This window comes from Amblyomma maculatum, chromosome 1 (genome assembly GCF_055883805.1).
Source record: "Amblyomma maculatum isolate TAMU_Amacu chromosome 1, ASM5588380v1, whole genome shotgun sequence".
NCBI lineage: Eukaryota > Metazoa > Arthropoda > Arachnida > Ixodida > Ixodidae > Amblyomma > Amblyomma maculatum.
The window spans coordinates 428,175,414-428,190,101 of NC_139344.1; the positions used below are offsets into that span (position 1 = coordinate 428,175,414).

At 45.9% G+C, this 14,688-nt stretch overlaps 2 pseudogenes across 1 annotated transcript; one reads left to right on the forward strand and one right to left on the reverse strand.

The window, feature by feature from the left end:
- The first annotated feature begins 796 nt into the window (after positions 1-796).
- LOC146209327 (uncharacterized) lies at positions 797-3,138 on the forward strand (annotated as a pseudogene). Its single transcript, XR_014700979.1, has 2 exons — positions 797-964; positions 1,674-3,138. The product of XR_014700979.1 is annotated as an uncharacterized LOC146209327 (transcript).
- Positions 3,139-4,454: 1,316 nt separating this feature from the next.
- LOC146209328 (uncharacterized) lies at positions 4,455-6,447 on the reverse strand (annotated as a pseudogene).
- Positions 6,448-14,688: the final 8,241 nt, after the last annotated feature.

Consider the following 14,688-nt stretch of genomic DNA (forward strand, 5'->3'; position numbering starts at 1 on the left):
GATGGGAATCCATTTGACATAATTATGCTTATGGGCCTCCACTGTATTGGCGCTCCATAATGGCTGGCTATTACTATGACCGGGATACCATACCTGCTCGAATTTATTTTCGAGAATGGATGGAGTGGTTTATTAACTCAAAAGCGTTACGTCGCTAATAATAATAATAATATTAATATTAATAATAATAATAATAATAATAATAATTGGTTCATAGGAAGGGAAATGCGCAGTATCTGTCACACGTGCTCTGTGGACACCTGAACCGCGCCGTAAGGGAAGGAAGGTGGGAGTGAAAGTGGAAAGAGAGAAAATGGAGCTGTAGTGGAGGGCTACGGAATATTTCGACCACTTCGGGATCTTAAACGTGCGCTGACATCGCACAGCACACGGACGCCACTTCATTTCGCCTTCATCGAAACGCAGCCGCCGTGGTCGGGTTCGAACCCTGGAGCTCCGGCACAGTAGTCGGGCGTCTTAGTACTACGCCTCCACGGCGGGGCACCGTTACGTCGCTATGTTCACAAATTTGTGTCCGCAGACCGTGTCCGCAGACCGCGTCCACAAAATCGTGTCCGCAGAAGTTGCGGGTAATAGGGGATATTCAAAAAGGCGCTCCATCTAGGAGGAAAAACGCGAAATACTGCGCGCCATTTTGTCAGGGGCGTCGTTGGCGGCTCTACTGGTTCCATAGAGCTTCTATTAGCTCTATGATTGGCTCCATGCTGCAATAATTAAGATATAGGGGGAAAAAATGACCATGATAGCAACTGCTACCACCCTATTTCAAAAAGAACGCTCTTAGATTCCATCTATCCGTCCATCCATGCTTCAGTGGAACGGCAGGAACGGTCGCAGCTTCCTCCATGGGTCGCACTCACCCTCCCTCCCGCGAACGATGCCCTCCCACTGCTGTGTCCCCTTGTGTACGCAGCGAGGCTACAAGGATGAGTCGGAGAACAAGGTAGGAATTCTTTTTTTTTTTTTTCTTACCGGTGAGTTCACGCGCCACATTCAAAAATAGAAACGCCGCCATCCGTCCGTTCAATGCTTTGCCAGTTGTTCGGCGTCGTGTCAACCTCGATTTCTTTTGTTGCCGTCGTGCTTCACCGTGTCAAATATACGTTGTGCATTCGTAGTTTACGTTTACTCGTTTTTGTTCAATACAAGCGCGATATTGCATGCCCGCGTGCACACACTTGAATGGCACCATCAAGTGTGTGCACGCGGGCACGCGGGTGTGTGCCTGCGTAACGCTTCGCCTTGTTTCTAAAAAATGGTTGGTTGGTTGGTTGGTTTGTGGGGTTTAACGTCCCAAAGCAACTCAGGCTATGAGAGACGCCGTAGTGGAGGACTCCGGAAATTTCGACCACCTGGGGTTCTTTAACGTGCACTGACAGTCAGCAGCATTTTTTTTTAAGTGGACTGAGTTCGTGTATATCGCGTTTATAGTGATGCTGTTCTCCCGCGAGAATAACGCCATGCAAGCGAAAACGCTGGCGATTTCTACCGCAGCTCGTGCTCTTTCAGTTGTATTTTAGCTTTCTTCGTCCGTACTAAGTTTGCGCTACAGTTTCAGGGCATTCTTTTCGCCGTCAGGGCAGCGCAGTATTAGAATTCTGTCGTTGTGTGCCCTTTCATCGCTGCTAAACCGTCTTGTACTTATTGTTCAGGTTTCCTACCACGGATTTCCGCGAGATCCTGCTCTCCGCAGAAGATGGATTATTGCCATAAAACGGGATGAAGGCCCTCTATTTCAGGTCACCATGCATACACAGGTATGCTCAAAGCACTTCAAAAGAGATGACTTTATACCAGGAGTGGCAAGTAGCAAAAGAATGCTCAGAGATGAAGTGGTTCCCAGCGTGTTCGTGTTCGCGCGCGCAAAAAAAGAAAGAAAAGCTCCAAAAGCACGCACACCTTTGCCGTCAAGAGAGACAAAGCCGCAAGAGCAACACCGCAGGAAGAAATGGAAAGTAAAGTCTGCATTGCAGACGAGCAGCTGCCACCCCAAACACAGCAAAGTTGCCTTGCTGAAGGGCAAGCTTTGATGTCGACACAGGCCGAGGAAATTCATCGACTGAAGCTACAGTGTAGTACTTTAAGGAATGAACTGGCACAAGCTAAAACGGCCGTTTATAAGTTAGAAGGCGACAACAATGTTTTGCGACGTCAGCTTGAAGCAGAAAAGTCAAGAACTGCTGCCTTCTGCTTGGACCGTATTAAAGAAACGAATGAGGATTTTATGTTTTATACAGGGCTCCCCGATTACGAACACTTTGTCGCATTGCTAAAATATATCCACCCCGACGACAATACTAACTTGCAGTGCAGAAAACCAAAGGACCTGTATAGTCAAGGAAGAAAAAGTTGGCCAAGGACGACGAGCTCTTTCTGGTTCTGGTCAGACTAAGACTTGGCCTCTTTGAGCAGGACTTGGCTCACAGGTTCACCATCTCGCAAGCAACCGTATCCAGGATATGCACAACATGGATCAGTCTGCTCTATACCAAGCTGAAGAACTTACCTCTGTGGGAACCACGAGAAACTGTGGATGCAACTATGCCTGCTGTGTTCGTCGAAAAGTATCCAGCAACAAAAGTAATTCTGGATGCGAGTGAAGTCAAGTGTGCAGTGCCCAGCTCGCTAGCACTGCAGTCAAGCACATATTCTTCGTACAAGTCTGCAAACACGTTCAAAGGACTTGTCGGCATAATGCCAAATGGCCTTTTGTCCTTTGTTTCGGAGCTGTTTACAGGCTCAATTTCTGACAGAGAACTAGTCATTCAGAGTGGCTTTCTAAACCTTCAGTTTGACGCAGGAGATGCTGTTATGGCTGATAAAGGTTTCAAGATTGGAGATCTTTCAGAAAAGAAAGGTGTGGGCCTGAACATTCCTCCATTTTTGTGTAACAGGAAGTTCTCTGCAGAAGAAGTGAAAGCAACACAAGAAATTGCATCTCTCAGGATTGATGTTGAGAGAAGAATACAGCGAATTAAGTCCTTCCACATTTTTGACCGCCCTGTTCCTTTCACACTGGCACCATTAATTAATCAGATGTGGACTGTGGTTGCCATACTGACTAATTTTCAGTCAGACCTCATCTCTAAGCAAGAGTCTACTAGAGCAGCATGCTAAGCAGAGTATGAGTGCATGCTCTTGTCAAGCACATACGAAATAGTAGTACAAAGTGCAATAAATGAAGACTTAACAAGTGAAATCTCCCCTTCCAGTGTGCTTTAATATGCTATTTTATGTACCATACACCACTTCTTAACATAAACAAGTTCCATGACGTAAGCACTGAATAGTGCAAGAAGCTATCTATGCAACACAATCACCACTTAAGCGTGTAATTACAAGGCAGGACACACAAAAAATAGTTCTGTAACAGAAACATTACATGCTGGGAAAGCTCATTCTAAGTGACGAACAGTAGCATGGACCAGAAACAGTAAAAAAATATCAAAAACAAGCACTTTATGACATGGCCACTGTAAATCTCTTGAACATTTGACGGTTTGCACCATACAGCAGTTGTTTCACGTAGATGATAGAGTGCATGGATTTTGGCTCGGGCCACGTCACCTAGCACCATCTTATTTTGTGACAGGTGTCACAATTCGTATCGCACTGCTATGTCGTGTAACTATCATTTTGGCTAACTGCACTGTCAGCATTTTGAACCAGTAATGTACAGATCCTGGCTCTTATGTCCAGGTGCCAGGTGAAGTGGGTCCAAGCTCAAAGCCATGGGCATTGCAGCTCACATTTGAATGAACATTGTCAAAAATATACATCTCACAAGATTTGTTTGTAAGACATGTAGTGGGGCTTTTGTAATACTGGAGGAAGCCCTGAAATTTAAGGACGAGAGTTCCCTACATCTATGTGATATCTGGAACTTTGGAGATGCAAAGAAGCCACATTGCATGCCTCAAGAGCATAATTCCACCAGTTTTTCCCAAAGGCCGTAAATATGACAGACTGACGCTCCTTGCAAACACTGTGAAGCATACTGCTTAGCGATGTAGCTACCCAAATTAAAGAAGCCCAGCAAGACTAACACTGTACTCCTTCGTGTAGGGCGAAACATAACAATGGTTGTGACCTGTTTAGGCTGTGACATTTATTGAAGGGATAGTCGACTGTCGGTAACAGTATAAAAATGTATATATTCAGGTTCATACAGGAATGGTAAGAAGACTAGAAGGCCAAAGATTAAAATTATATACTGCAGTTAAATAAAACAAAGAAATGTTAACTCAAGCAGAAGAAACAGTGCAAAGCAGTACAAAGTAGATAGCACTAAGATAAAAAGCCAAGAACAAAAAAACTGCAGTGACAAGGAATGCAACAATGAACAATGCATACTGAATAATTCGATGGTGAACAATAGAAAATGTGCACAAAACAACATAGTAAGAGTGACGTACATGATTTCTATATTAAATCTATACTTCACGGCAGAAGTACTGCAGCATATCATTGAAAAAAAAATAATCTAGGCGAGGTTTAATTGCTTTCCACTGGGCATAATCAAAGCGCACCCTCTCAATGATTATCCACTCCTGAGAAAAAACGACAAAGTCCCCCCACTCACAGGAGGTCAAAGCCATCTGTCCGGTTAACTGGAAGTAGTACTCATGACCACGTGATAATCTAGGCTCACCATTGTCAATAAACTGAACATAAAAGTCAGAAGCCTTCATTGATTCCACATCTGAATCCTTCAACGAGTATGGACATTTGACTTCAAGGACTCCAAAAGTTCCCTCTTCTGGGTCAAACACCAACCTGTCGGGTGATGCCCCCAACCACGGACATGAAGGAGGAACAACAATGCCGCAGTGTTCTACTGTCACATCATGCCCCAGTTTTCTTAGCACTTCCACATAGCGCTCGACAGCAATGGCCTCATTTTTTTGCCGTATTGAATGGCTCGCACTCTGGAAAGGTCTTTGGGGTCGAGCAAGTTGCGCAGGCCTTTCTGCGTCCACTCCTTCCTCATCATCACCTTGCCAAAGGCTGAAGCAGTCAGCCTGTGTCGGCGAGCGTCAATCCAAGATTGGCTCTGTGCTTGTTGACGCGTATTCTTCTCCAGCTCATGGGCGTCTTCAGCCGATATGGATATTTCCTGCAAATAAGCAAGATTTAAAGCTACACTATAAGGCACGAAACTAAAGCGCTGATTGGATTCAATCACGGCATGTTGTTATCTATAGACAGCCAGATACTTCCAGGTTACAACAATTCGGACAAGGAGAGCTATGCTCATTGATTAGTATATGTGAAGAAAAAGAATTCCATAAGCAAATGGGTCACTTGTTTGAATGCCCGTTATTTAAGATGATAGCTGTACAGCCAATGGCATGGTATATAAACCAAGACAAAGATTATACAGGTACACATATTTGCTACGGCTGTAAAAGTTAGAGTAACCCTTTGCTTAGCAAGCACCTAGTTCCCGTCAGCTACCATAATTAATGTATGGAAAGCTGTAGCATTAAAAGTAAGGAGATAAGTGCTAAGAAAATAATGCTGTTTAAGCTATAGGATCATGGATACAAAGACCTTGTTAGGCACTAGTGATTTATGCAGCATCTTAGATGGTTTATAAAGTATTAATGTCCTAAAACTACTCTAGAATGAGGTACGCACAGTGAGGAGCTCCAGATATTTCGACCAACATGGGTTCTTTAATGTGCATTGACAGCACGCAGTACACAGGCGCCTTACTTTTTGCATCCATAGACAAGTGGCTGCCACAACTGGGATGTTGTGTAGCGTGCGTTCACATGAAACAACTATTCTGCACAACTGCTCGGCAATTTGTAGCGTGCTGAGCTCCTTAACATTTTGTAGCAGTAATTCAAGATGTGGCAAATAAATGTTGGACTGGTATCACAATTCGTTCTGTGCGCCAGCTTCATAACTACTGACACCTTCAACATGCAATCCTACACTATGTACCACTGCATACAAACCTATCACAGTTGGAAACGGTGTTTTAGGCATTTATGTGTCACATCCTTCAGCAGTGCCATTGTTTTCTTCTTGATATCATCTAGTCTCGTATTCCAACATACAATCCTGCTTTTTTTTTCACATATCTGGCGACATATTGTCTTAAAAAAAGGCAATGTCTTCTTCAATGACTTAAGTCTCGAGACAACACCCCTTCATTTCGCAAAATAGCAGAACTTCTTAGTTATGGTACTGAGATACGTCAAATATAGCCTTTTCTGCACTTGAGCATCGTTCTTCAAAGACATGCTCTTCAACATCGACGAAAAGCTCAATGGTCGGAAAAGTGCATGTCTGATTTGTTCCAGGCAGCAGGTTGCCCAGCAAAGTTGCATACCCAGACGGCTGGAGAGACTGGTGGTATGTCGCAGGAGAGCCGGGTGGTGCAAAGCCAGATTTTGTCGGCACTAAAGGTCGCATATTGGTCAGAACGGAAGCAAATGAGGTTTTTCCCAGGGCTCCCAGGGTTTGTCCAAGCTCTTTCACTGAGTTGACAACTTGCGCACTGTCCTCACTTTGGCATTCAGACGTCGAAACTTTCAGTCGCTTGGGCACACTGCATCCACCATCATGCACCCGTCGCCAGTCAATGGTCTGTACACTGGCTGGTTTGAGTCCTGTTTGCCGAGGGCGTCTCCACTGCTGGGGTAGCTCAGTGCAGGATAGCGCAGGAGGCGCCTCTTTGTAGCCGCCTTTTTGAAGGAAGGTGAGGTGCTGCAGAAGAGCTAGCACATGGCTGCAGACTCCGTTTCCAGCCGGACACTCACAAATGCTGGCAGTTATTTCATCCGTATCTCTCTTTAGTGTGATTGTCACAGGGTAGGGTGCTCCAGTCTTCTTCTGGCTTCTGTAGCAGATGCCACGGGCAAGAACAACATCGGGGCTGCAGTAGAAAGTGGACGACGCAAGCAATTTACAGATCAAGCATTACATAAAGCATTGTGCAGTTATCAAATGCAGTACAGTTCTCTTGGAATATTATCACAAGTGCTCAGCTGGACATCAACCAACCACCAAAAGAGAGCATGGGTTCTCTCAAACATTACATGCCATCTTTGCAACTAGGTAAAAAAAAACAACTTGTAGAATGGAATTAAAAAAAAAAAACAACAGAGGACTGTTGTTTTACCTTCACGGGTGGATTTAACGAACGCGCAGAGTATGTGATGCCGTCAGCAACGCAATACAGGTTGTGGGGCATGAGATATTAAAAGCATAGTGTTTGCCTGTCTAGTTATCGGCCGGCACTCCACCAGTCCGCGGCAAGCGAGTAAGCAGAAAACGAAAGACGCGGCATCATTCGGAAAATGTGAGAGCGTGTACGTCGTATCAGCGTACCCAGGTTAACCAAGATAATGAGTTGGCGCCCCCTGAAAAACCAAGTATCATCCCCGAAGTTTCAATCTTCATTACGGAACAGTTCAAAGGTATCTGAAGCTAATCAGGTCTTCAAGTTTCACACAGCCTTGCTTTATGGGATGTTTTTGCTTTACAGAAACTATGAGAGAACGATGGGACGGCTCGGAAAGCTTGTCCTGCAACTTTTCGCAAAGGACACTATAGCAAAGGTCCAGTTATACAATCGAGGATCAAGCACTGTTCGTGAGAGCAAAGCCTTGCGTGCCTATTAAGTTTTAAAGTTGACTTCCATACCGCTGTGAGCGGGGAGCTAAACAGCAGCACAACTCTGAAACTGAAGACGAGCAGCAAGCACTACGCATTTGCTCTGGATGGCAAACAATCTATTAGTTAAGGTAATGATTTTCAAGTGCTTACCTCCGCTCTGGCGTGCACGTTGACACAGAAGAAGGCTCGGCGTACGCCTCAACGGCGAAATTGTATGCCTTACGCTGCTGCTTGCCGGACGCATCACTGTGCGTGCAAAATGCTGCCAGGGATGCATCGGTTAGCTTCGGAAGCACACTGAGGTCTGGCGACCATTTCAGAACTGACGCTGAAGGCGTATGCTGCATGATGGAAAGCTAAAAGATCTCCCAAGGCGGCACCTGCTGAACCTTCCACGCACAGCATCCAACGGCAAAAATCCGATCGCGCCCCTTACAACATGGCGGTCGCTACCAATGCTAACACTTAGCATTTTGAATATCCCCTATTAAGGCCCAGCTGTTGTAACGGCTTCTCTAAGTACCGCTTTCTCATCATGGTAAAACGGCGGCAAAATATCAAGAAATGGTCTATTGTTTCCGGTTCCCCGCAGAATGAGCAGACAGGAGAAAGCGCTAAACCAGACCTGTGCATATAGAAATTTAGGGGCGGAATACGACAGCGTAGCCTGGTTAGAGAAACCTCAGTCTGCCTTGATTGACATGATTTCCTATTCCAGGAATACTTGAGGTGCATGTAGTCATCCGAGGATAAAACAGATCCAGACTGCGTGCTTAATAAGGCACGCCGCCGAAATCGTGCTGCTGTTATGTACGCTGTTGCCGGGAGGATGGGCAATACAGGGCCGTTCAGAGAATCTTTGGCTAGTCTGTCTGCAACCTTATTGGCTGTCACATTGCTGTGTCCTGGTACCCACACTATATGTATGAGGCTCAAATGTGAGGGGAGCAATGAAAGAAAGGTGTTTAAAATTGGCGAGTCCATATTCGAAGAAAGCGACAAGCACAAAGAATAAGAGTCTGTAATTACAGCCACTGTTGAGTATGTTGGGTCTAGTTTGCGCAGAGCAAGCACCACCGCCAGCAACTCCGCCTGGAAAATTGGAGTAAAATCCGGAAGACGGACTGAAAAAGCCCAGTCTAAAAGCGGACAGTATATTCCAACGCCGGCTTTTTCAATAAATTGAGAAGCATCCGTTGCTATCGTTACGCTAACGGGAAGACTTTGTAAATGATCTTCTAATAATCCATTTAAAATGTGAGGTGCTAAGTGTTTTGCATTATTTGGGAAAATGTCATCATAGACAATTTGAACCGACGATGCACTTACTTTTGTTGGAAGGATGTTAGAAAGGACTACGTGCAAAGGTTGTAACAGATTTTGCACTAGAATTACCTGCGGGGTATGAAACCGAGGCCATCCGACTCCAAAAAAGGAGTCTGGCTCGCAACAAAAAATTGATATGGAGCGGTGGAATTGTGATTCATATATTTTCAGATACGTCTGGACAGTCAAGAATTGCAATCTAGTTAACAACGGAGGTATTCGGGCTTCAAGGTATAATACATTATTAGCCACGAATTTGGGGAGCCCAAGGCATAATCTAAGCGCTTCCCGCTCTAAAAGAACAAGCGGACGAATTTTGTAAGCAGGTGAACCAGAAAATAACACAGATCCAAATTCTATAATTGGGCGGACATACATAACATAAATCATTAAAAGTGCGTCTCGCCGCATCCCAGACCTTGGATTGCTTAACCTGCGCAACATACCCACAGCACGTGCCCCCTTCGCTGCAATGTGTTCAGTGTGATCCCTCCATGCCAAATGGTCATCGTAAATCACCCCTAGATATTTCAAAGACTTAACTTGAGGAATCATTTCCTGCTTAAATGTTAGAGCAAGAGTTACCGGATCCTGAATTTGGCAAACAAGGAACGCGCACTTTTTAACATTTAATTTAAATCTTAAGTCACCTAACCAATTTTGAAGGGAGCTTAGGTAAGATTGCAGGCGCCTGTTGAGGGATTGAATGTCAGGTGCAGCCGTAAAGAATGCGATATCATCCGCATAGACATACGTGCGAACCTCCTGATGAGTGGGAATTGAACTCATTAAAATGTTAAAGAGCACGGGCGAGAGAACTGCCCCTTGAGGGACACCTCTGGTTTGTTGATATTTGGCAGAATGCACTCCATTCAATGAACAGTAAATTTTTCTGTTTTGTAGGAATGTAGATATCCAATCAATTAAGTATTGTGGAAAACATAGTGATTCTAATCTGTGCAATAAAATTCGGGGCTCTATACTATCATAAGCCTTCTCTATATCTAGAGTCACCAATGCAGCATGCATTTTTTTGCGCCGCGCAAGAAGAATTCGACTCTCAAGGTCGGTATGTGCATTCCATATTGAAAATTTTGCTCGAAATCCGATTTGACAGGGACTAAGAATATGTTTTGGTTCCACAAACTCGGTAACCCGTTGGAGTACGACTCTTTCAATTAAATTTACCAAGTTTGATGTTAAAGATATTGGTTTGATATTGCCCAAAGTATAGCCACCACCATTATGTTTCAGTAAGGGAATCACTTTAGCTAGTGTCCAGTCACCAGGTATCCAAGAAATAATAATTGAGTAATTTACCAATTCTAACAAGGAATTTGGAGACACTTCAAAGAGGATTTTTAACATTTTTGACGTTACTCCGTCAGGGCCAGGCGCAGCAGTTGGCAACGTCATTACAATCGAAGAAAGCTGCGAAAAAGTAATTTTAGGGACATCCTTAGCCGTATTGACTGGGCCTACAAACATGGGGTATTCGGGAAGTGTTGACAAAAAACGCTTTTCTAAACCTTTAGCGATGTTTTCTACTGTTCTAAGAGCTTCTTTAGGAGTCGAAACACATGAGGGTAAATTTTCTGAGACAGGAATCTTTTTCCGCGATTTTAAAAACCTGAAAAGTGCATGTCGGTTATTAGATTGTGAAAGGGAATTGAAATACTCATTATCATAATTATCTTTCGCTTGTGCGACTGTGCGTTTAAATGCATCTGCAAAAAATTTATAATAATGCCAATTTTTGGGGCACTGGTTGTGAAGGAGGTTCTTCCATGCAGCCTTTCTTCTTCTATATTTTGCCCTGCCGCATATCGGAACAATTCTTTTTTTTCTTTTCACGTCTATGAACTTGCCAGTACCGCTTAGATGCTGCAGTAAGCGTAACAGTTTCGATTAGATTTAGCCATCGTCCATCGCGGTTGAAAATTTATTTAATTTTTCGTTCATAAATCTGCTATTATTAATACGTTTAAAAGCATCTCATGGAACACTCGATGCATTAACAGCAGAACAACAGCTGAAGCTATTTATGCTGAATTATATAACATTTCGTCCTCCTCTGAATGGCAACGCAAGCGCTAGATAATGCAGCAGAAACGACGGCATGGTGAGCTGTGGAGGTGGCCCTAATTTCTCTAGCGCGAAATGAGAGTTTGTGATACCGCAGCTATAATGCCATTGGGATGGCAAACATGTTCTGACAACATGTGACGTTCCAATGCAGTTGTTGCTTTACCAAGCATATTTTTACGAATCACGCTCAGATACTTCACGACTGATGCTGAGTAGAAACGCTGTTCCAAACTGAACACATGCGTCTGCACACGACAGAATGAGAAGGACATAATAGTGAGCTTTGGGTACACTTTATGTTCTGCAAAAAAAAAAAAAAAAATTCAGAACAAAACAGCGGTGCCTGAGAGCTCTCGTTGGAGCTGAGCAGAAGAGCAGTTTAAATGTTCTTGCGGCGGGATGACTTTCCGCTGGCTGCAGGAGGCTTAGCTGCTTTGGCGTTGGTGGCTCCTTGCTCCTTCTTGACGTTTGGCGCGGTGACAGTAGGAGGCTTTGCAGAAAGCTCTTTCGCGGCTTCGCGAGCCTTCTTGGAGGCAGCCGGTTCGTTCTTACTAACAGCCAGGTTCCCCATGGATCGTAGGACAGAGCCGTCTACATCCGAAGAAATCTTCGTTGGCTTGGTAGACGAAAGTTCGCCTTCCTTCTGACGTTTTTCGAATCGTTCCTTCTGAGAACGGGTGCAGGGTGGTGAATTCTCCGGGCTTGTTTCAGCGAAGCGGACTTTACAGGTCGCCGTCTTCTCGGTCCCGGCGGACTGCTTGCCTGCCTTCGGGGCTTGAGGCTGAGGCTTCGCCTTAGGCTCCTTCTTGGCATTCTCTTTGGCGGACCTCATCTTTTAGCGGTCTTCACTGCGCTTGCGAAAGCACCGTTGAGCAGCTGCTGCGCGTGCTTCGACGAAATATCAGCATCGTTTTCGTCTTCGTTTTGAGAACCTTGAAGCAAGAACGATAATAACTGGCGTTATTTACGAGTCCAATGGGGATATTTTTGACAGCGTTATCTCGTCGCGATGTATATTTTTGAATTAATGCTACAACACTAATGGCCCCGCCCCATTGGACACAACAACCGGGATCAGCCTTGGCGGCGTTGCGAGCGTAAAATCACTGTCTTCGCTCTGGTTGGTGACATGCGTCCTGTTGTGTAAGGGCACGAGGACAGTTGTCACGGTTGAGCTTGCAAGGCTTTCAACTTTCGGTTCGTCTTTTAGATGAAGTGTGAGATCGAAATCAACGTTCTAAGACTGCCGGATGCTCAGGTTGCTAGACAGGAAACCTCTAGACCGTGTCAGCATATTTCCACAGTTTTTCGCCTTGTCTTTCATATGAATTTGTATGTTATGACAATATGATAATTAGTATGCGTCGGTTATTAGAGGCTTAAATTAAAATTAGTTATGTCAATAGCAATGCACGCCTGCGTGAACGAGGATCTGAGAGGGCGGCTAGCAAATGGTATGCACACAACACTGCCACGTCATACTCTTAAAAACGAAGCCTAAGTCTCCTCAGATGTTTCGGCATTCTTGTAGAGGGCTTCACAGGTTGCCGACTTGCAGTATTGACTGCCGCGCGCTTTTCTCATAATGTGTCAGTCTGTCCATTGTTACTTTATAAAGGGCTTTGTCATGGGACAGTGATACGAGAACTGTGAAATTCAGACCATTGCCGTTTTTGGAAGCCAAGCTGTATTAATTGCTGGGCCGAATTTGAATTAAATATGAGAGCCCCATACAAAATTTTCGAATATTCTGTGCATTGCCTGCCCCTTCTTTGTCGCATAATGTAGAACTTGCAGGATGTAGGCAAGTTTTGCAAACAAGAATGTTTTTCACATTTCCGCGTCAGCAAACGCCGAAAGTTCTCTCCCAATAACGCCAGAGGTTATCGCCTAATAGCTACAATTTTTAAATCCCAATTTGCCCCACTGCTGCGAACATGATGCAGAGGAACTTTCAGGTGGCTTAGGGGACCACGATCCTAACGTATGCGTCCAAAAATACCCAGCCTCGTAACCCATTGACCCAGCCAGAATTTTGTAGCTAAAGCTACACGCAGCTACGTCGTGAAGAGGCGTAGCTACGGTCTCCTCATAAAAAAAAATCAGCCTGCCATGACATTTGAATTCAGGTTACCCTTTTGCCATGGGCAGGAGCTTCCAACTCAGGTCGCTCCTGCCATATGGGAGAGTGATATCAGAATCAGCCTGCCAGAACCGTCTGCATTCTCGTTACCCCTACGACACGCAGGCACATTTATACGGCTTGGTTGAAGCGTGACTTTATATGTGGGCTGTCAGCGTCCGCTCTCGCGTCATACCCTTAAAGGATGAGCTTGAGTGTCCCCAATATTGACACATGCCATTCATAGACGACGAAGATTTGAACGGGCGATTCGGAGAAGACGGCGAAGCGAAACGGTGCTCCGCTTTTGTGCTGCCCTGACTGACTGTTGGTGTTCTTCAATGCCAGAGTGCCAGAGCGCCTTCTGTGTAACGTTACGTTACAAATCTGGTGGAGGAATTGCCGGGTATCGATCCAGTCCTGCATAATCAACCTGTCACTGCGGAGCTTACCCCCGTACATCAACGCCTCGGCCGCCGCCTACGTGGAGAGCCCCCTGAATTCGGACCCCTTCCGGCCGCTACCAGGATGACGCACCCTCAGACGGCCGTAGAACCTGCTACAATGACATCTGAGAGCAGGCTTCCCACCCACATCCTGTGTCATCAGCCGCGAACACCGTCCTCTTTTCATGGGGACGTGTTCGAGGACGCCGAGGACTGGCTTGAGAACAACGAGCGAGTTGCTCGTTACAACGGGTGGACTGATGAGCGCAAGCTCCACAACGTGTACTTCGCTCTTGAAGGGTCTGCACGGACGTGGTTTGAAAACCATGAGGCTTCCTTTCCATCCTGGGCAGCCTTCTGTCATGATTTGAAAGCCACCTTTCCTAGCGCCGACCGCCGGGAGCGAGCAGAAGCTGCGCTACACTCGCGCAATCAGCGCCAGAACGAGAGCCTGCGTATGTTCTTTGAGGACATGACACGCCTTTTCAAGCGTGTAGACCCACAAATGCCTGAAGATAAGAAGCTGCGTCACCTGATGCGGGGCGTTAAACAAGAACTTTTCGCGGGACTAGTGCGCAGTTCACCGCCCACTGTGGCGGAGTTTCTCAGCGAGGCAGCGACCATGGAGACAACGCTGCAACACCGAGCCCGTCAGTTCAACCGTGACATGAACATCATTGGGTCCGACGCACCCCCTGTGCATGTCGGCAGCGACATGCACAGGGGGTGCGTCGGACCCAATGATGTTCATGTCACGGTTGAACTGACGGGCTCGGTGTGTCGGCACCGACATGGACGCACTACGAAATCTCATCCGTTCTGTCGTGCGGGAGGAACTGCAAGCGCTCCGGATGCCTTGAAACACAACAGCTTTTTCTTCACTGGCTGAAGTCGTCCGGGACGAGGTGCGTATGGCAGCTCAGCAAGTTGCTGACGTTCCCCAGCAGCGCGTTCCCCACCAGACGTTCGACGCGAGGCCCACCTACGTGTCCGTCTTACGTAGGGCTCCCCCGCCGGACCATAGTATCAACGCCGCAGCTCCAGCAATGGAGC